An 8,624-nucleotide genomic window follows, 5' to 3' on the forward strand; every position below is an offset into this window, starting at 1 on the left:
TTACAAGAGGGTTTAACTTTCAGAATGAACAGCAATAAGCATCTCAATTGATATTGTGATGACAAATTTGCTCCTTCTCTGTCACTTCACAATGCAAGAGAACTTGCACAAATTGTTAAGTACAGAATAAAGTGGCATAGAATTGAACTTTATCAACTAAAATTCTGATTCACTTGAAACTCGGACTGGGCTCCAAGCAGTGATACAGAGAGCCACACAGTATAACACTGAGATCAAAATCCCCACTGTTTCTGGCCAGGGGAATTATTCAGAAGCAACTTGTCAGGGACTGTTGCTGTTCTAAGACCTCTAACTGCAGTGGGCACTTCAGGGATGAGGCCCAGGAAGCATTTTCATATTACAGGTCAAGTCTCAAGATGGTGCTCATTGTATCAGAAGCAGCACAGAAGAAACTAGAGATGAAATGAAGAAATAAAACCCCTTGTAATTCCCCTATTGCCTTAACAGAATGGTTAAGAACAAGAATGGTAGCTCCACTAGAGACATGATGAATGCAGTTTTCCACAAAAATGAAGCCTTCCCACTACTTAACTCTGCCTGACCTAAGCAAAAAGTTAAGTGAGCATTCTTGATTTACCTTCTTAGAAAAGCTGATCCAACCTAAATAGTCTCCTTTCCACTGGGTGTGGTTTTGCCAAAACGGAGACAAACGTCTCAATCCCAAGATTTCCTGCAGATGTTGACTACCACTGACATTCTCTCAGCCCCCTAATCCATCCCGCCCTCTCCGAGCAGTTACTTCCTCTTCCCAGGAAGCTAAATGAGGGGAAGCTCAACATAAATTAGAAGTGCATGGCAGCATTCCCATCACAGCCCAGCACACCCGGGTGTTTCAAACCAATTCTGGGAACGTATGGCCTTAATATATCCTTGTCACATGCTATGAGCCAAACTCTACATCAAGAGGTTATTTTAATGCAAATGCAGATACTGATTTCTACCCAGAAAAAGTGGAATGTGTGGAACCAGTTTCTGCAGTTCAAAACCATTCCTGTGGTTGAAATAGAGACAAGACCCATGATAATGTATAAACCCCATGAAATCACTGTGTCTCACTAGAGGGACAAATAGCACTGGAAGAAACTGATAGCTGTGCAGTTGCCATCAGAAATGGGAATATGGCCTGAGGGAAATTGTAGTTATAAATAGGCAGTTCAAGAAAAGTCATGGATGAAGACACATGGAAAGCACTTCAGAAGTTACTGCTGAACATGGATAATAATTAGCTTGAGACATCTTAGTCTCAGGTCAATGATTAATAGTTTTAATGCCTGAAACTGCCCTAAGCCACTCACATTTGAAGCTCTTGATACATCTTTTATGTTCAGAGATTAAAAAGGAAGGCTGATCAACTGTCAGCCTGACCTACTCCAGACAGAAAATCAACATTTTTTGTCAAATTTGTATATTAATATATACCAGCTATACTTAGAAAAGCATTCATATACAGAAACACTGTATCAATATATATGCATATAAGAACTTTGCAAGAGTTACAAGATTTGCCCCAGATCAACAGAACAGATATTTCTCAAAGATGCAAGAGAAAACACAGCATGTTGCAAACTAAAGCTCTTTTACAGTCTTAGATAAACAAATAAAAGGTAATGCACATTCATTAATGACTACTGCACACAGAAGAGGAATTTAACAGGAACACAATCAAAGGTGCAATGAGATATATCTGTTTTTTCACATCTTCAAATAATATCTAGGGTTTTTATCTTTGGTTGTTGGGGGGGCGGGGGGGGTTCTTTTTTCATCTCTTGATACTGCTGCTTCCAAACAGGTATACTGAAGGAGCAACTGGTTGTAAAGGATGGTGTCACCACCTAGTGCTTTGAAAATAGCCTTAGTATAAAGTGCTGGTTATTTAACACAAGTAGAAGCTACAGTTTAAATATGTTACATCTAAGGATAGGAAGGAAAACGGGGGAAAAAAAAGAAACCCTTAGTCTTCCTTTACACTCCTAAGCTCCTAGTAAGCAGAAGATATTTTGGTATACACATGCAGCATTCACCCAACTTCACACTTTCAGGCATGTTTACATCCCCCTCAGGGAAAAACAGTCTGCAGACAAGAGAAGCATGAGCATTTAAACACCTTTAGCCTAAAATCCAGGGATATCTTTAAAATCTAAGTATATGCAACTGGGCAAATACATACATTCCTACAAGCACCATTTCTCTTTGATTAAAAGAAAAAAAAAGGCACAAAAAACACACCAACCAAAACCCAAGAGAAACACAAAATCATCTCAAACATTGAGAAACAATGCCCGCAAGTTACAGCTGGCTGCTAGTATGCTATGCTCTCCACAAAACCAAACTGTAAACAAACTCCAAAGCCAGGAAAGGAAAACTGAGGAGTCCCTTCAGAAATACTCCACAAGTCCATGACTAACACATAGTCACAGAATTATGCTGCAATGAAGAGCTTAGATCTGACCTAGAGTCAAGCACTTGGGCAGAGCACCGTGTGTGCATCATTTCCAGTCACTACCTTCTGCACGTGCAATCCCACATTAGCCCAAGAACTCCAACCAAATTCTACTAAAACCACAGCCTTCCCCTATCCCCCACCCTCCTGCTAGTCCCAGGATAAGACTAGAGGTACACTCTCAGCCCAAGAAATTTCAGAATGAAAGATTATCATCAGCTCTAAGATTCCCAAGTGTTTAAGGAAAAAAAAAGACTTGATACAAGAGCTAAAAGCAAACTGAAATGATGCATTAAATTCCTCTCTGTCCATACAGATGACCCTCATCTGTTTTGGATTAGGAACTCTTCAGGGCAGAGACCCACCACCTTCTTACATTTTATATAAGAGTGCCATGCATATCTACAGTGCTACATAAATTATACATTCCTTGGAACAATGTCCTGGCTTGGTCTGGGAAAGGGCCTTGCTTGCCTATGAGGCGTGAACCAGATGTTATGGAACTCAATGGAAAAAAAATCCAACAACAACTGAAAATGGGCTTTGGATCAAGAAGGGGGGATAACTTCACATTATGTGTTCCTCTCGGAATAAATTAGAAGAACAATATGGAGAACAAGATCCCCCAAGGATCTTTTACACCAATAGTATGTCACACAACAGCAAACCAATCCTTGTTTCTTTAAGACTACCTGTCACTGAACTGCAGATCCAAGAGCTCTAGAGAGAAAGCTATTCCTTTATTTACTTATTTCTAGCTAAATTATTAGCACCTCCCAGTGGTTTTGAAAAATCCACATTAGATGATGATAGGTTTTTCCTCATTTGAAGCAGTACCAAAACTTAAAAAAAATCAGAAGTAGAATGTCTTCACAATTTTTAAAATGACACAACCAAATAGACATTTATCCACTGCTCACTTGAATTCAGAACCAGAGGAATGGGCACTTCATCACCTGATCTTCCCTGCCATGACAGGGAAGAAATCTTAGCTGAATTTGCACCTTGCAGCCAAGGACTTACTTTGTGATTCCACCAGTAACTGCATTGTGTGTGCTTGTTTCTCCTAAAATGTTCTGTGAAATAATGCATTCTGACATTTAAATTATTATTATTCAACTCTGAAAGTTAAATGCTGATAGCAGCAGTTCACATCCACTGAGAGTCTGCTTGATTATGAAAATCCAAGAAAGTAATACTGCTTGCTCACATGTTTAAAGATCAGCAAAAGACTACTTTTCAGCAAAACCTTATATTGATTTCCTTTAAAAGCCTGACAAATGCATTTGAGCATATTGCATGTAGCTTAACAATCCAGGCTGAGTCCCTGATTTCAAGCTCAGCCCAGAGAGCATGTGATCAACTTGTGCCTCCTGAGGAAAAGCTAGTAAGGAACTGAGTGCTGACCCTTCTGCCCAGCCACGGAGCAAGACTCAGGAGCCACTTCCAGAGCCATCTGCCAGCTGCCACCATTGTCCCACTTCCTCCAGTATCAGTCTCCTCCCTCCTCCTCCTCCTAGGTCTGTGTGTTTTGACCTAAGTTATCACCTGCTTGAATCTTTGGTCTGTTACTGGTCATTTCAACATTAATACGACAACTTCTTTCACCTCACACACTACTTCCACTTAACAGATAACTTCAGTGCATTGAAGGTAGCTCATCAGAAAATACTGTACATGGTATTATTTATGCAACTTACACCCTCAAGTTCTTGATGTGCCTCTTGAATGATGCACTTCCCCCCCTCCCCATTCCACTCAAAAGCCTGCCAATAGTGTCCTGAAATCTCATTTTCAAAACTACTTTAAGAAATGCATTTACTATAGCTTCAAATTCATATCAAGTTTCTGAAAGTATGCTGCTGCCGTAGTTTGCAATATGTTTCTAATGCTACAAATCACTTTCTTCCTCACTACACAACCTGGAACACATGAGAAGAGTCATCATTTTACTTCCAGATACTCTGCCTTATTCATTTCACATGAGAAAGGAAAAGGTTTAACTCTGATTAAAGGAAATTGCACAGACAGAGACAGTGAGTAAGCTATGAGCAACTGTCCAAAGATTCGTTCCAACAAAAGAAAACTCAAACTAGATAGTTTCCATCTGGCTTTATTAGCTGTAGTATTGTCCACTTAGAAACTCCAGAAATCTAAGCTATTGAGTTGATGAGACAGTAAGAAGCACACCAGTCAGAGTGAAGCAGCTTTAACTTATCACAGCATCCACATTGTGCCTATATAATAACAATGCACAAATATGACAAGACAAATGCCAAGACAGCCACTGTATGTATTATCAGGATAGATAAGTAGTACACTCTTATTCACATACTTAAGTTTAGCACATTTTGCTTTCCTATTAAATTCAAAACAGTACTTTTTGCTGTTACACTAGTAAATACATAATTGTAAGGTACACCACATCAATAGTAAAAGATCAAGTAATCAAATACATGTGTCAAACACACAAGCCACACAAATATTTTATCCACAGCTTCAAGAACTATAAGCAGACTTAAACAAGTAAGAACACAGTGTGGTAAATTCAGAGATGTGTAGAATGAAGCATATGCTACCATGACTAGGAATTGGAATGGGCTGCCCAGGGAGGTGGTGGATTCACCATCCCTGGAGGTTTTCAAGATGAGACTGGATGTGGCACTTAGTGCCATGGTCTAGTAACCATGGTAGGGTTGGACTTGATGATCTTGGAGGTCTCTTCCAACCCAGCTGATTCTATGATTCTATGATTTAACTTTGCTTCAGCAAGTAAAAGCACCCATGCATTTTCACAAAATCCTAAGGAAGAACTATGGATTTATTCTCCTCTGTGCACACTAATATTAGAGAGTTAAACACAAGCACCACATTCAGAAAAACAACTAACTCTTGCTGTCAGTCAAGCACAACAAATCTGAAGACTTCCTGAAACAAATGTTTTGGCAGTATGCATACTCCTCCCCACCAGCCTTCATCAAAACATCCCACAATCACATGCAAGACATAGTATTTCACATCTGAAGGGACCTTTTTTGAAGTACCACATATAAATATAAGAAAACATGACAACTACAGCCAACTGCTTTAACAGCCAACAAGTCAAAAAGTATTTTCAAGGCATTTCAGTACACAGCATGAAAATTTAGTCTTCTCTGTAATAGAGAAAAACAAAACAGCTCATTGTTTTTATTAGCCTACAGTATGCAGATCTTCATTAACAGTAAGATTAACAGTACACACTATTCTTGAAAAATCCCAAACACCAACAAACCGATACCATACTGCTTTGTAGAAGTAATTTCCAAGTCATTACTTTTGACCATGTTTCTCTTTGTAGCTCAGTTGCTACAGGACTGTGTTTTCCAGTCCTTCCGTGCCTCTGTCTAACCACAAACTTATTGCATCACTTTGTGGATTGTGCATTTCTTTCTTAAAAGGCCTTTGCATTCCTCAGCCAAGTATTTATGCTTTCAGCAATATCACAATAAGTAGTCAGTTTTTCAATAACAGGATGCAGCCTTTATCCAGACATGAAACCCTTAAGACTGCCTCACACCTTCTGCATTAACTCCCTGCTGTTAAGCAAAGCAAAAGTTCATCATGACTATTTTGATATTTTCAGTTCAAGAATAACTGTTGCTGTCATCTATGCACGGCAACTAATACACCAAAGAACATTTCTGATCACATTCCATGCACAACTGGTGGCTAGCAGACACTTCAAGTGACAGAAACATTTTTTATAATTCCATCACTACAATGAGAAAATGGCACAAGAAGTTTAATTAGTTGATTTCATGAATGAGCAATCAGTATAATTTCTCCTCTAGTCAGCTGCTGTTATGGAATTAAAATATCTTTCTTACCTTCTGAAAAAAGTCTTCCCCACTTTTCCCTTTGCCCTCTGCAGCAGCTGTAAAACAAAAGTGGGATCTGGTTACTAAATAAATAGGAGTAAAGTTACAGGCTTACATATCAAAATCCTCAATGAGCACATGCTACTGTGAACTGACAACTCTGAGTCATTTTTTTCTCACACAATAAATATTTGTCACCAACTGACATACCCAGATCAACCTTCTGCAAGTCACTTGCTAAGGATGGAGTCCAAACAGATGTTCCTATGTGTGTACCTGAGCTCTAACACACTGATCCATATTTCAGCTACAAAACACACATGGTCATGTAAGTCTAACCATTTGGTCACACCATGTACTTTTCATGCAATTCAACCAACAGTGGGATCAAAACAAAGGTAGGAGCGCACAAAATTCGCTATATCAAGACTTAAATTTAGAACCAAAACAAGAACAAGCATTATGTCAAGCCAGAATCATGTTAAAGATACTTTCTCTCTATTCTGCTTTTTTTTTTTACGTTCAAGTGCAGAGCTATTGCTATTTGCTTTCTTGAGACTGAGAAAGTGCCACAAAAATCTAAACACTCATTAGTGCTGCTCAGTATTTCTCAATTACTTGGTATCTGGCAAAATTTTGCAACATGTACTTTCCACCAGCCAATGCTTATGAGCCACAACATTCAAAGCAGCTGAAAACCAAATGGCAGCCTTAGACACTTCCACTGAAAATGGTGCCACTGCACAAACAAAATGCATGAAACATCTGAAGACATGAGAACAATTTTCAGGAAGGTAACTCAAAGCTACAAGCTCCTGAAGGTGTCTTAATGGTAGGGCTAGACAGATGTGGGCAAACCCTGTACTCTAGGGCAACACTGGTCATGCTGGGACATTTGTAGTTAAATAAAAGAAAATGCTAACAGAAGAAGAGTGAACAATAACCACATGTGGGCAGTGAAGAGCATACAGAGCCTCCATGGTCATTTTCAAAAGCAATGCCAGCACCACCACAAGAGCAGAACAAAACATACCTGGACAACACAGCTTGGCAGCTATCATAGTGATTTCAAGGGCAAACCTTGGATTAGGGCCTGGATTATCTCCCACATGTACTGAAGCCCATAACTGTAAATTTAGTTAATGTAAATGATGGTACTTCAAGTGATAAAACTGTTTGCATATAGCTTATGCTGCAGCTTATCTGTGTTGCAACCTGAGACCGAGCAACCAACTCAAAATGCAGTAGCTCAGGATGATTAAGATTTCACTGAAGAAAGGGATTCCTCCAAGCAGAACTCCAAGTGCAAAAAAAACCAGTTTCCTGAATGGTACTGAATTACTGAAGAAGCTTATTGTCATCATGATTTTTCTGTATTTCCCATGTACAAAAGAAACCTCTAGCTCACCCCATCACTCTGGCTTCAAAACTATGTTTCAGCTACTTCACCCCACTCTCAGAATTTCACAAGCAATTCCAAACTCTTAACTTAAACATAAACTCAGCTAATGCAACTTCAGAACAAATGCAACTAAGTAGATACAGGCTAGAGGCATGAGATGACTTGTTCTATCCCAGAGGATAGCAAAGCCACTACATTTCAAATAGGCTTCTCAAAATATCAATAACAATACTTAAATACCATGGAGTAAGTGCACACTAGGAAGTTTTATCTACTACAGTTCAGAAGTTCATGTTATTTAACTGAAGTGTAGCCAGAGCAGAGGCAGCCAGTGAAGCCTGTCAAGCAGTCATCTTGCTGCAGAGCAATTCCAGGCTCCCCAGTTCCACAAGTCTGAGAAAACAAAGCCCCAGAAGTGCCTGTACAAGAACAAACTGGTGCATGTTTCACCAGAACAAAGTTTTCTGGAAGCAGAGAAAACAACTGGGGGATATTTCAGTTTTTCAGACTTACAGGCTACAGATAATACCAGAAAAACACAACTTCCTTGAAGCAGCCACTTCATAGATGCATGTTGCTTTCCAAGTTTTCCATCAGCTCAGGAATAGATATGAAAAGCTTCTGGGAAGTGAGCAGTACCACCACACCACTGCAAGCAAAACATGAGTCCAACATGCTTGAAATCATGTACAGGGTACAGGAGATAAATTGGAGATGAGAATGTGACAGATGTGAGGCCAATGTTGCAGTTTTGAGAATAGACAGATTTTCTGCCAGCTGCAAATGCATGATTTCTAAACTGAATACAAACAAGAGATGGCTTAAGATACTAGCAGTGATGCTCTGCAGGGCATTTAAGTAGAATGCTGACAAAGTGAATTCCAAGCTTTTTATTGTAGGT

The 8,624-nt window shown here is 39.4% G+C and overlaps 1 protein-coding gene across 1 annotated transcript in view; it reads right to left on the reverse strand.

Moving 5' to 3' along the window:
• BICC1 (BicC family RNA binding protein 1) overlaps positions 1–6,371 on the reverse strand; it is a 70,746-nt gene extending 64,375 nt beyond the window's left edge. Inside the window, exon 1 of the mRNA XM_009080203.1 lies at positions 6,331–6,371. The gene's annotated coding sequence lies outside the window, so the exon portion shown is untranslated. The remainder of the gene's footprint in view (positions 1–6,330) is intronic.
• Positions 6,372–8,624: the final 2,253 nt, after the last annotated feature.

The sequence above is a fragment of the Acanthisitta chloris genome, unplaced genomic scaffold, assembly GCF_000695815.1.
Source record: "Acanthisitta chloris isolate BGI_N310 unplaced genomic scaffold, ASM69581v1 scaffold3450, whole genome shotgun sequence".
Classification (NCBI taxonomy): domain Eukaryota; kingdom Metazoa; phylum Chordata; class Aves; order Passeriformes; family Acanthisittidae; genus Acanthisitta; species Acanthisitta chloris.